Raw genomic sequence first — 12,932 nt, forward strand, 5'->3', positions numbered from 1 at the left:
ATCTTTAGAGTATTTTTATGATGTTTGAGTTTGATTTTAATCCTGTTGTTTAAGAGATTCCACCCCCTACATACACACTTGCATGGTTTTAAATGCATTTTAAACACAATTTTTATTCTCATATCCCTTATTTATGTGTTTTAGATGGCTCTTTTATGATTTGGCTGATTTTTTGTGTGTGTTTTGAACATTTTAAACTAATTATGCAAATATCAGACCTACCGGTATTTTTAATCTTCAAGGACCCAGGTACATGTGAGTAGTTCTGACTTAATTTATTTCTTTTTTTATTGGATAATTAGAAGTTTCATGAACTCAGCCTTGTTTTTAACTGAATTGTACAGCATAACATTTCTTATGTTAATTTGTATAGTGAGTTAGATATATTAAAAAGGATGAGGAACTTCAATGCAATGTTTTAGCTTTTAGTCCATCCAAGTGGTGTGTTGACAATGTGGTTGATGCACACTATCTGACTTTTCTTTTATTGTGGGTTTTTTTTTTTAAAGTTCAGTATATTTTATTAATAATTTTAAATATAAACAAGTCATGACTCAAACAGTTCACAGAAATGATTGGCAAAACGGATTAATTACAATAATCAGTATACAAATAATGTTGACACTAAGGGCTCCTTTTACTAAGGTGTGCTAGAGTTTTTAGCACTTGCTGCATTGCTGCGCGCGCTAACTCTGCGCTATGTACCAAGAACTAAAGCCAGCTCAATGCTGGCGTTAGCATCTAGCGCACGCCAAAATGCAATGCACGCTAAAACCTTAGTAAAAGGAGCCCTAAGACTAAACTTACCTAAACATAAGAAAACTAACTACCAAAAAAAAAAAAAAAAGATATTCATTTTAAATGTGATATGTCGCTATATTTTGTGAGGGGATTCCAAACGTTTTTAAAAATATGCAAACATCCCTTTCTTTCCACAAACACTCTCTCATACTTAGCAGTTAGACTTATTAAATTCTACCATTCCATGTATTCAACTCTTGAAAAGTCTTTCCAGTGATCAAGAATTATTTTAATTACTACGTTAAACAAAATTCGTACAAATTTTGCCTGTTCATCTATGATTGAAGTATTCATGAAAAGTCGACCCAACACAATGATATTTATGGTCAATGGCTCTTTAACCTTAAGCAACGAACATATATAGGGGCATAATCAAAAAATATGTCTAAGTCCGTTTTGGGCCTGTCGCTAGTCGCCCAAAGTCGGACATGGAAAAGTCCATTTTCTAAAAATATGTCCAAAATATTTTTTTTAAAAAATCATCTAACAGTACGTCCAGCCGTCAGATCGTCCAGATTGCTAAGTCGTCTATCTTTATACCCCATTTTTGTCCCAAAATTCGTCCAAGTCAAAAACACCTAGAAAAAGACCTTTTCGACGTAGATGAGGTCAGCAAAATGATGGACTGGATACCCACACATTGTACCAGAGTAGTGGGGTACTTTACAGGGCACTGCTGTGAACTTCACAAAAAGAGTGCCACATATACATCTCACCAGAACAACCTTATAGGTCATGGTGAGCCGCCCAAAACACCCCCAGAACCTACTAGACCCACTTGTCTACCACCCCAATAGCCCTTATGTCTGCAAGTGCCACTTATATGGCAGTACATAAAGGTTTTGGTGGATGCACATGTTTCACCATGAATTTTATAGCGGAGGGGGGGGGGGTTCAGTGATCACTGGGGGAGTGTTTAGAGGTCTATACTTTGTCCCTGCAGTGGTTATCTGGTTACTTTGGATACCTTCTTGTGACTTAGACCTGGTTTTAGATGATCTAAGTCACAATGTCCAAGTTCCATCTAGGCAGCGTTGTTAAACTTTCGGTTATACATGCAGTATGACTAAGTCTAGGATGGCCCATGTCCCGCCCAAATCCTGCCATCACCACTTCTCCTGAAACGCCCCTTTTAGCTCTGGGCATACTGCAGCACTGTGAAGGCCTAAGTTGTTTTTAGATACGTGTAAAACCCGGTTCGACGTATTTCCATTTCGATTATGAGCCCCATAGTATCCCAAACTTTTTGCCAATAGAGTTGTAATAAATCACATAGGAAAAGTAAATGTTCCAAACTTCCTGTCTCCTTATTACAAGGCCAACACTTATTTGATTCATTAGATCTTATTTTGCTCAATTTGTAGGGTGTCCATACTGTTTTATGTAAAATTAAATATACAGATTGAGTAGTAGCTGAAGATTTCAAAGCTTTATGTACAGACAACCATACTTGCTCCCATTCTTTTATTGTTTTAATCACTTGTACTAACAAGCTTTGGTGTTTTTAGCATACATTTCACCAGCTGGGTAAGATTTTATTTTCTTTTTATGCACATATTATGTTTGGCTCTCAGTTGGTAGAAAGTAAACATTGTGACCAGGCGTGGCCAAGCTGGGCTTAGCAAATGACCGTCCCTAGGGTACACAAACCTCAGCCGAACGGTTTTGCGAGGTTCTTTTGGTAACTTGGTATTGGTATAATAAAGAGTTTTAACAACAATGGTGCCGTTTCTTGGTATAATTTATTGTTCACAAATCATAAACAAACTTCCAGATGTGATTTTTAGGTTTGTATCCCCTTGTATCATTTAAGCGTTCAGACAACAAAACAATTTTCAGTTCCAAGCCCTCAATATCAGAAAAGAAGAAAAAAATCTTGTCCAAACTGCAAACTTTTCTTTTGCCAGGCACAACTCCCCTTGGGATTAAACTTAGTCCCTAGGAAGGGGTCCTCTCCTGCATTTCCCTTAATAAAAATGGCTGCCTGGTGGCTTGGAAGGGTTCCACAAAATATAAGCTGTACATTGATCTGGTGTGCAATGCATGTCACCCAGCCCCCTTTATCCTGAAGAGATTAACATATCTCCATCTCTTCCATGCTAGGCAAAACTGTTTCCTCTACCTCCATATCACAAGGTCATCACCAGCCATCACACTATCTTGCTCAAACACAGAATCACCTTTCTCAATAGCCTCTTCCTCACCAACCTATGCCTGGGCTTGTTGCCATGAGGTGGACTGTGGGTTTTCTGGTTCTCTATGCTTGCAACCTGCTGAATGGCTCTGCCTGCTGGATCTGTAGCAGGTGTGCACTCTGAAACTGGCCCTGGAACTGTTTCTGTCCGAAAGCTAAACCCTTTTCTTTCACTGCAGGGAGCTGATTAGTCCTCCCTGCATGTGTGTTAGGGTAGCCTGCCCTCAGAGAACTTCTCACCTAGCCTAAACCAGTTTGAGCTTGTTTGGGTGTGGCCAGTATACCATTCCTGCTATTTTCTTTCTCTGGCCCTATGGCTGCTGGGAGATGTAGTCTTTCCATCTGTTTTCCCACAACTGGCTAAACCAGATCTGCCTGCTTTAGACAGAGCTTTAGGAGGTTTCCTTACTGGAAGGCTTGGCTTGTGAGTATTCCTAGGGGCTGCTTTGGGACTCTCCTTAGCAGGCTTAGGAATACTTTCAAGGGTTTTAACCTCATTACCTTCTTCTGGCGAGGCTTCCTCGCTAGGAACAGGATCCACCCTGTGACAATATGCAATTTATATTTATTTCCAATATCTTTTATTATTTGAAATTATGTATTATCACAGGTTTTGGAATTATATTTTATTATGAATGTCTTATTTTCCACCCCTTTTACAAAACTGTAGTACATTTTGTAGTGCCGGCTGTGGCAGTAATAGCTCTGATGCTCATATAAGTCCTATGAGCATCGGAGCTGTTATTGCTGTGGCCGGTGCTAAAAACTGCACCATGATTTGTAAAAAAAAAAAAAAAAAAGGGGGGGGGGTTATCTGTTTTCCTTTCGGTTTTAGTTTGCCTCTGATGCAGCCACGTAGGCAAAACACAGCCACGTCGGGCACATTCCTGTATTCCTAGGAGTATTTCTAACAAAGACCTTTCATTTGGATTTTGTTTGGTCGCTTTTTTGTTTTTGCCACATGGTGGATCTAGTGGACTGGCTGCTTTTTTGTTTTTCTAATAATACATATGTGCCAGTCACTGTTTGAAAGAGGTTAGGGAACATTTATTAATGTTAAAATGAAAGCAAAAACAGAGAATTCCTACTGCATTTTTTGCCTGGCCTTTATCCTCATCATTCCTTTCTTAAGCAAGACTTCAGAACGTTGCACAAATATTCTACATTCTATCCTTCCTGCAAAATCTGAACAAAATATGACAAAATATATAAAGCAAGGGTTCTCATTCCAGTCCTTGGGACAAACCCAGCCAATCAGGTTATCAGGATATTCACAAAGAATATGCTTGGGATTGATTTGCTTACAGTAGAGAAAGAGCATGCAAATTTTTTTTACGCATATTCATTATGGATATCTTGAAAATCAGACTGGCTGGGGGAATGGCCATGTGGTGAGCCAGGAGGTCATGTTTTTCCTGAGCTCCGCAGCTTTCCTCCCCTTATAAACCTTTTGGCACTAAATACTGAGTCAATTTTTTGTATATCCTTTGCCTCTTGTTGGCTTTTACTCTCATGGACAAGTTTGTGCAGAACATAGTTGAAATGTCTGTAAAGACTGGGAAGAAAGATCAGGACAGAGTCAAGGCGGTCACAGCCAGTGAAGGAAAAATGACAGCTGGCATCAAGGAGCCCGATGTGATGATCGATGCCCTTCTTCAAAAGCTTATAGAAGCAGTAGAGGCGGCTTTAGACTCCCGATAATAGATGATAGATAAAGTCAATGAAAATCTTACCACTCTGTTGACATTGGTAATGGATATTAACACTTGAATCTCTGAGATCGAACAGAAAGTGAGTTCGGCTGAGGATTCTATTATAGCGGTACATAAAGAGCTGACTCAAATTTGTCGAAAATTGGTCTGTTTTGATGAAAAGCTGGATGATCTGGAAAACCGCTCCAGGTGGAATAATGTTCGAATTGTGGGTCTGACGGAATCTTTGAAAGACAGTGAACTTGTATCCACTCTGGAAAAATGGCTATTGGAGGAGCTCCTGGTTGCCCCCTATGTGGGTCCTTTGCGTATTGAAAGGGGGAAGCAAGAAGGCTCTACCAGACCCCAGATAGTAATTTTAAATTTTTCTCTCAAGGATTTGTTGGTGTGGAATTTTTGGCAGCTTAAGGAACTTACCTTGATGGCCTTTTGGTTGACCATTCGGGTCTTTATCTGTCGTCATCTACTATGTTACTGTGTTTTTCCAGAACCATTGTGTACTTTTCTTTCAAGATTACTCAGTGCACATGGTATCATTATGGCATGGTTTCTCGGCCATTTGTAAGCAGCTTACTGAAAAGAAACTGTGCTTTACTCTTCAGTTTCCGGCACACCTGAGAGTATCATACAATGGGCAACCATTTGTGTTTGAAACCAGTGCTGGTGCTCGAGATCAACTTTCTTAGTGGTTTCCTAACTAGGCAACGGGACCTTGACTGTGCATATCATGCCTTGAGTAAAACTCAAATGTGCAGCGAGATCTAGGTGGCATTTGCGGCTGTAGTCACCTTATACTCAGCTTTTATATTTTGGGACCAGAATTAATGGACAATTATCTAGTGTATTTGAATTAATTTCCTGGTCTTTGGGGATTTCTATGGCTGTAAATGTGTGGATTTATGGATGTTTGTATGATATTTGGCTAGTTTGGTAGGTTTGTTTTGGGGCTTTTTTTTATTACAGGACAGTGTGTGTGGAGTATTCTAGCTTCACTTGATAGTTCCATGCACTGTTTTAATAATAATAATAACTTTATTCTTCTATACCGCCACAATCTTGTGACTTCTAGGCGGTTTACAATCAAGAAAGCTGGACATTCAACGAGTTACAATGTGCAGATAGTCAGAGGAAATACAGAGTGCAGAAACTTTAAGGAAGCAAAATTATAGATATACAAATTGCTGAGCGAGAGTATAAGGCAGTGGTCTCAAACTCAAACCCTTTGCAGGGCCACATTTTGGATTTGGAGGTACTTGGAGGGCCTCAGAAAATATAGTTAATGTCTTATTAAAGAAATGACAATTTTGCCTGAGGTAAAACTCTTTCTAATTTATAAATCTTTCCTTTTGGCTAAGTCTTAATCATAATATTGTCATTTATAGCTAAAGAGACATATGATCAAGAAACTGTTTTATTTTATTTTTGAGATTATGATAGACATACTGAGGGCCTCAAAATAGTACCTGGCGGCCGCATGTGGAGTTTGAGACCACTGGTATAAGGTATACAGATTGGAAGAAATTTCCAAGTGGGTAGATGTTGAAGTTTTAACCTTGTTGGTGGAGGAGGAATCACCTTGTCTTAGTTATTACACTCATTGTATTTTGAAGATGAGTTCTGATACCCAGCTTAAAGCCTTAGTTTTGGCTTGGGATATGGATCTGGGATTCAATATTCCCTTTGAGACATTTTGCCAGAGCTTTCAGCATTTCTCAGTTTTTTCGGATAGTATGATACACAGAGAACAGGAGTATAAATTTCTGCATTCCCTTTGCAAGCTTATAGAGCAGGCCTTACTGCTTGGAACGAATGCCCAATTGTGGGAGAGGTCATGCCACATTGGGACATATGTTATGAGGATGCTCTAGAATAAGGTCCTTTTGGGCTAAGGTGTGGCATATTCTTTTGTCCTTTCTTCCTATTTCATCTTCTTGTACCCCTTTGTTGGTTCTTTTTCATGATGGTGGGGAACTCTACCACTCTGCGTGTTTCGCGGCTGGCTGCCTCAGAAAATCCGTACATCAAAAAGTCAAACTTCTAACGGAAAAGTGGAGAGCAGGTGTTCTAAGATTCTGTATACTGTAATTTCTCTATCTGCATACTGTAAATCGCTAATTGTCCAGCTCTCTTCAGTTGTAAACCGCCTAGAAGTCGCAAGATTATGGCGGTATAGAAGAATAAAGTTATTATTATTATTATTATTATCAATGGACAGACCACTTTTCTGTTAGAAGTTTGACTTTTTTGATGTATGGATTTTCTGAGGCAGACAGCCACAAAACACGTCAGGACCCATAGCAATAAAGTAAAACTAGCTACAGAAATTCAGAATCATTTCCCCAACTTAAACATGCCTTCAAGAAACAATATTTAAAAGAAAAAAGAAAACTGGAATTTAACTCTTCCTTAGAATCACAACAGTCAATGAGAGAGAGAGAGAAAGAGAAATTAAAGGGAGAAAATTATAACAAAGCTATTCAAGGCAAAGGCTATCATACAGCTTCTTCCCTCGGTCTTCATATTTTGGAGCTTCCACCCTCACCACTGATTAACCCTTTGAGATCCAAAAAAGATCTTAGATCAGGGGTGTCAAAGTCCCTCCTCGAGGGCCGCAATCCAGTTGTGTTTTCAGGATTTCCCCAATGAATATGCATGAGATCTATTAGCATACAATGAAAGCAGTGCATGCAAATAGATCTCATGCATATTCATTGGGGAAATCCTTGAAACCCGACTGAATTACGGCCCTTGAGGAGGGACTTTGACACCCCTGTCTTAGATGATCAGGAATAAAGAAAACATATTTTAAATCCAAATATTTAATAATACATTTTTAGGGGTAGGCCAACATAAAAATAGCACCCAACCCCCTCATTTCATTTCTCATAGCAATAAACTGTCTGTCTATCCTGTGTAGTTTTGGTTACATCAGGATATAACCATAAGCGTTGACCACAAAAAAGGGTTGCAGAATTTCTGAAGAACAATCTCATGATAGCATTGAGGTCTTGTTCAAATATGAAATTTACTATCAAGGTAGCTCTCTCCTTGACATTTAAAAAAGAATTCTCCAAGATTGTCGTAAGATTTTGTAGCTCATTTTTAGTGACCACTTTCTCACCAGATGCGGAATTCTTTTTAGAAACAGGTAAATAGTATGCCTTATTTATTCGTGGAATCTGGTCTGGAGGAAAATTCAAATTTCTAACAAAGATTTTTTAAAGACCTCGATTAGTGTCATAGCTGGTATTTTTGGACAGTTTAAAACTCTAAGATTCAAACGGCAGTTAAAGTTCTCAATCTGTTCAATTTTACATGCGATCAAGTTTTGTTTTTTAACTACCAAAGAAATTGAAATTTTTAATGTAGAAGACTCAGTTAGAATCTTATCCAAACATTCTTTGTTTAACTTTTTTGACACTCAAGGAAAAAGCATCCACTTTAGCCACTAATACCTTTTCCCAAACTTTTCACCCATTTTTTTAATGGCCTCAAACAGTGTCTTAAGTGCAATGCCAGGCCTGGGTACAGGAACTCCGGGTCCCACAGCGTTCTTCTGCTCCTGGTCTCCAGAAAAGGGTGTAGCTCTTCCCAGACTCAGCTCCGGGGTTTCCTCCTCCTTTCTCTCAGGGCTAGAGTCACCACTCCGCGTCCCTGCTGGACATGGGAGTGCAGAAATCGTCGGTGGAGACAAAGATGTCCAGAAGTCCAGGGATTCAAGTGCTCCCTCGCTTGAATCTTTAGCGGAAGTCAGTCCACGCTGGGATGGCTGAGGTTCAGCAGGGGTCTGCAGCTCGAAAAAATGCTGGAGCATTAGCTGAGCTGAAGAGAACGTGAAAGTCAGAATTTGCATGGCTCTCACAGTTCCCTTCCTCTTCGTGTGAGGCATACTGGCAAATAAGGCAAGGAGAAGGAACAAAACAAAGAGGCAGCAAAGCCAAAACATCCCTGAAAACTTCAAAGGTAATCAGGTAGGAAAACAGAGCGGTCAGAGCACCACTAAATACTGTCCGCCATCTTAACTCTCGTCCTGGTGTTTTGGTCTGATTACAGAACACCTCTGAGCACAGCAATGAAATACCATTCAAGTTTTTTTATTTTCCAAATATAAGTTATTAGTTTGTCACTTTGGCTTTTTGCTTTAGTTGTCATTCCTTTGTGACTATATACAGCAATGCATATGTCTGGTAACGCTCTAGAAGCAATTAATAGTAACAGTAATAGAAATAGTATTTCTCCCGCCATGTTCATGGGTTTGCACTTGCGACTTAATTATTCATGGTTTTCATCTTCCTGACTTTGCTTCCCGAATGATGTAATCCTGGAGGGCCAAGAAAAAAGTTCAGCGCTTTTTGTCAGTGTGGTCGGGCAAACGGCAGCGTCGGAGAAAAGCAGAGAGAAAAGCTGAGCACCTGCTTTACTGTGGTCGGGTACACTAACCCCCTCATTTGCAAAGCTGCACTAGCGTTTATAGCACCGGCTGCCGCGGTAACAGCTCTGATGCCCATAAATTTCCTATGAGCATCAGAGCTGTTACTGCTGCAGCCGGTGCTAAAAATGCTAGTGTGGCTTTATAAAGGAGGGGGGAGGGGAAGGAGGTGGGAAAGCTTGTGTGCCTAATTAATTCTGCTGTTGTTGCTGGGGGGGGGGGGGGAGGGGGTTGCAGAGAGAAAAGTTCAGCAAACAAACACGAATGCTAATGATAAATTTTATTCACGATTTCACGGTATTCACGAGGGCTATACCACAAATCCTGCGAATATGAAAGTGAAAAGTTATTTGCGATTTTTTAGGTATTCGCAGGCCATATTTGACCCTAACCCTCACAAATATGAAGCGAGACGTATAGTAGTATAAAAGAGGGCTCTTTCCTGTTTTTTTCCCCCAAAGCTTAAAGAACATCTGAAATGTCAAACTCACTCTCCTAGGAAACTGCAGGAACCAAGAGGCTGCAATAATCCTCCAGTCTGGAAAACTGTCTTGTTTGTATGCTCCAGCTAGCCTGTCAGCTCCACTGAATACCAACTGTCTTTTTAATGTATTAATACAGCATTGGGAACATCTAGTAACGCAGTAGTGCTAGTCTAGACTCATACCAGCCTCAAGCAGGAGTGCTGAGTGAGAATAAAACAGGCACCTATGTATTTGGACAAATGGAAATCTGAAGACATACCTGCGGGTGGAGTGGATGGCATTAATACAGTGTGCCTATTGCGTCATCGGCATACTCAAGAATTGTTTTTATAGGCTATGATAAAGATTTTCTTTTTCTGACATATGTCTATCAAGTCTCTCCTTTCGTGACAGTTGATATTTGGCAAAACCTGACTTCACCATCTTGAAGCCTAAATGAGTTTGAGTGAATAAATCCTCCTGAGAAGTACAGAACTGACATGGACTTACAATGGCGTTAGAGCTGTTATGCACATATATAGTATAAATAATTTGGGGAGGGGGGAGGTTACGAATATACGCTACCATTAAGATGGTCCATTTTTCCATTAGCTCATGCTATTGCAGCACAGGTTCCATTTTATGCAGGAAGACCTATTCACTAATAATCCATCTTAACAGTAGTCCATTCTGATAAGTTTCCTATTCAGTGTCTGTTTTCTTCAATGCATGTTCCAAAGCTACATGAAAAATCTTAGTTTTGCATCTTTTTCTATGAAACTCTGATGGTATATTTTAAATTAGGCAGACTTATGCAGCACAGCTTTTTTTTTTTTAAATTATCCAATCTTTATTAGCTATTCTGGAATTTACAAGAAAATACAAAAAAAACCTAGCGGTACCTTTGTGAACCTTATCTGCCAGAATATATTTTTTATGTGCTGCATAGTTTAATGTATTCTATGTGGGTCAATTGCACAATTTGAGAATGGAGAGACAGATGAAGCAAGCTATCAAATATAGTATCAAATATTAAATATAGTAAAGGTATATTTTACCTAATTTTTGCTATGGTTTGCACTTTCTTTTTTAAAAAAAATTCTTTATTCATTTTCAAAATTACATTAAATGTTAATATATTCATTCAGATTAACATTAACTACATCACTTACAAACAATCATTGATATATTACATAAAAACATATCCCTTCCCTTTTCCCACCCCACCCACCCTTATATTCCATTATCATATAAAACATGTAATAATAAAATTCCCCCCTCCCTACCCCTTAAATCGATAAGTATAAGGGAAACAATTTCAAATTAATCTTTACAATACTTTGTTAATGGTTTCCACACATCCTGAAACTTCTTAAAGTAACCCCGTTGCAATGCAATAAACCTTTCCATTTTATAAATATGGCAGAAAGAGTTCCACCAGAAGTTATAATTTAATCTCCTCCAATCCTTCCAATTATATGTAATTTGCTGAATGGCAACACCGCTCATTATAAGTAGTAATTTATTATTATTTGCAGAAATCTGACTCTTTGCTCTCATTTCCATACCAAATATCACAGTATCATAGGATAATGCAATTATGGTTTGCACTTTCTTAAATAGGCACAGTTTAAGGAAAACAACTAAAAGTGTGATGAAAAAAGCACATACATTTTATCTGGATTATAATTTTTTAAAATTTAGAAACATACTTGGTCACTAAGGAAGCAGTCCTAAAACCGGTCACCATGTGTTAGGCTCTGTCCTAGAATGTGCTGACTGCCAATTCTATAATGGCATCTGTGTGCACAGTCAAGGAAATTCTATAAAAGGCATCTAAAGATAGGTGCCAAATAGGTGCCTACATAAATAGGCATCTAACTTACCCTCCCTTTTACATAACTGTGGTATGGTTTTTAGTGCTGGCCATGGTGGTAACAGCTCTAATGCTCATAGGAAGTCTATGAGCATTGGAACTGTTACTGCTGCAGCCGGCGCTAAAAATCGTGCTACGATTTTGCACAAGGGAGGGTTAATTAGTATATTGGCATCGTTTATGGATGGTTATGTATATTTGTATGTTGATGGTGCTTTATTGACTCATTATATGTAATTTTTTGTGTATTGCACTATTGAAGTTTGGAAAATCAATAAAGAATTATAAAAAAATAAAAATGAATTGGGTGATAGGCGCCTATCTTCTTAGGTACGATTCTACATAAGATAGGTGCCTAATGTCGTCTAACTCCAAAGTAGGCATGTTTAGGGGCGGAAAAGGACTTAGGCGCCATTAGGCGCAATTCTCTAACGTACTTAGGTGCCTATAATGTAGGCTTTTAAAACTCTGGCCTACATGCTGTATCATACCACACTGTGCACAGAGGCTTTTCAGACATAAGTGTAGGGTGGGAGGTTGGAAGGGGAGGTGGGGGTTGTTTGTGCTTTATTCAATAAAATATTCGATGACATGAATAGTATGTACCTTCTGGTTGAATTCACTTCTACTCTGCTGATATTTTATGTTCTTGTAACTGTTCTACGATTGACATCAATAAAAATAGTTTAAAAGTAAAACTAACACTTTAAAACCAGGGTAAAAGCAATTTCACTAGGGTTTGAACTTCCTGTATGGGATATTTTCAATTAAGCGCTAGTAACACCTTTTTAATTTAACTAGTTCATTTTGTTTTTTCACAATATTGATGTTCCATAAAGGATTAGTCACCTTTTTGATCACGCTCCATTAAGCATGGTTTTAATGTACCGTATTTTCACGCAAATAACACGCACCCGTATAAAACGCGCACACGTGTATAGCGCGCAGAAATCACGATGATAAGCACAAAAACTTTGGTATAACGCGCTCACGATTATACCGCGCATGCTGCCCGACTCTCCGTTCACCCCCCTGACTTCCGTGCACTGCCCCGCCTCTCCGTGCGCTGTCCCGACTCTCCGTTCACCCCCCCCTGACTTCCGTGCACTGCCCTGACTTTCCATGCGCTGTCCCGACTCTCCGTTCACCCCCCCTGACTTCCGTGCACTGTCCCCCCTTGAAGGTCTGTCCCCATCCTGAAAGCCTGATGCCCCCCCCCGACGTCCGATACATCCCTCCCCCCGAAGGACCGCCGATTCCCCAACAATATCGGGCCAGGAGGGAGCCCAAATCCTCCTGGCCACGGCGACCCCCTAACCCCACCCCGCACTACATTACGGGCAGGAGGGATCCCAGGCCCTCCTGCCCTCGACGCAAACCCCCCTCCCCCCCAACGACCGCCCCCCCCCAAGAACCTCCGACCGCCCCCCCAGCCGACCCGCGACCCCCCTGGCGA

Source organism: Geotrypetes seraphini, chromosome 3, assembly GCF_902459505.1.
Source record: "Geotrypetes seraphini chromosome 3, aGeoSer1.1, whole genome shotgun sequence".
Classification (NCBI taxonomy): Eukaryota; Metazoa; Chordata; class Amphibia; order Gymnophiona; family Dermophiidae; genus Geotrypetes; species Geotrypetes seraphini.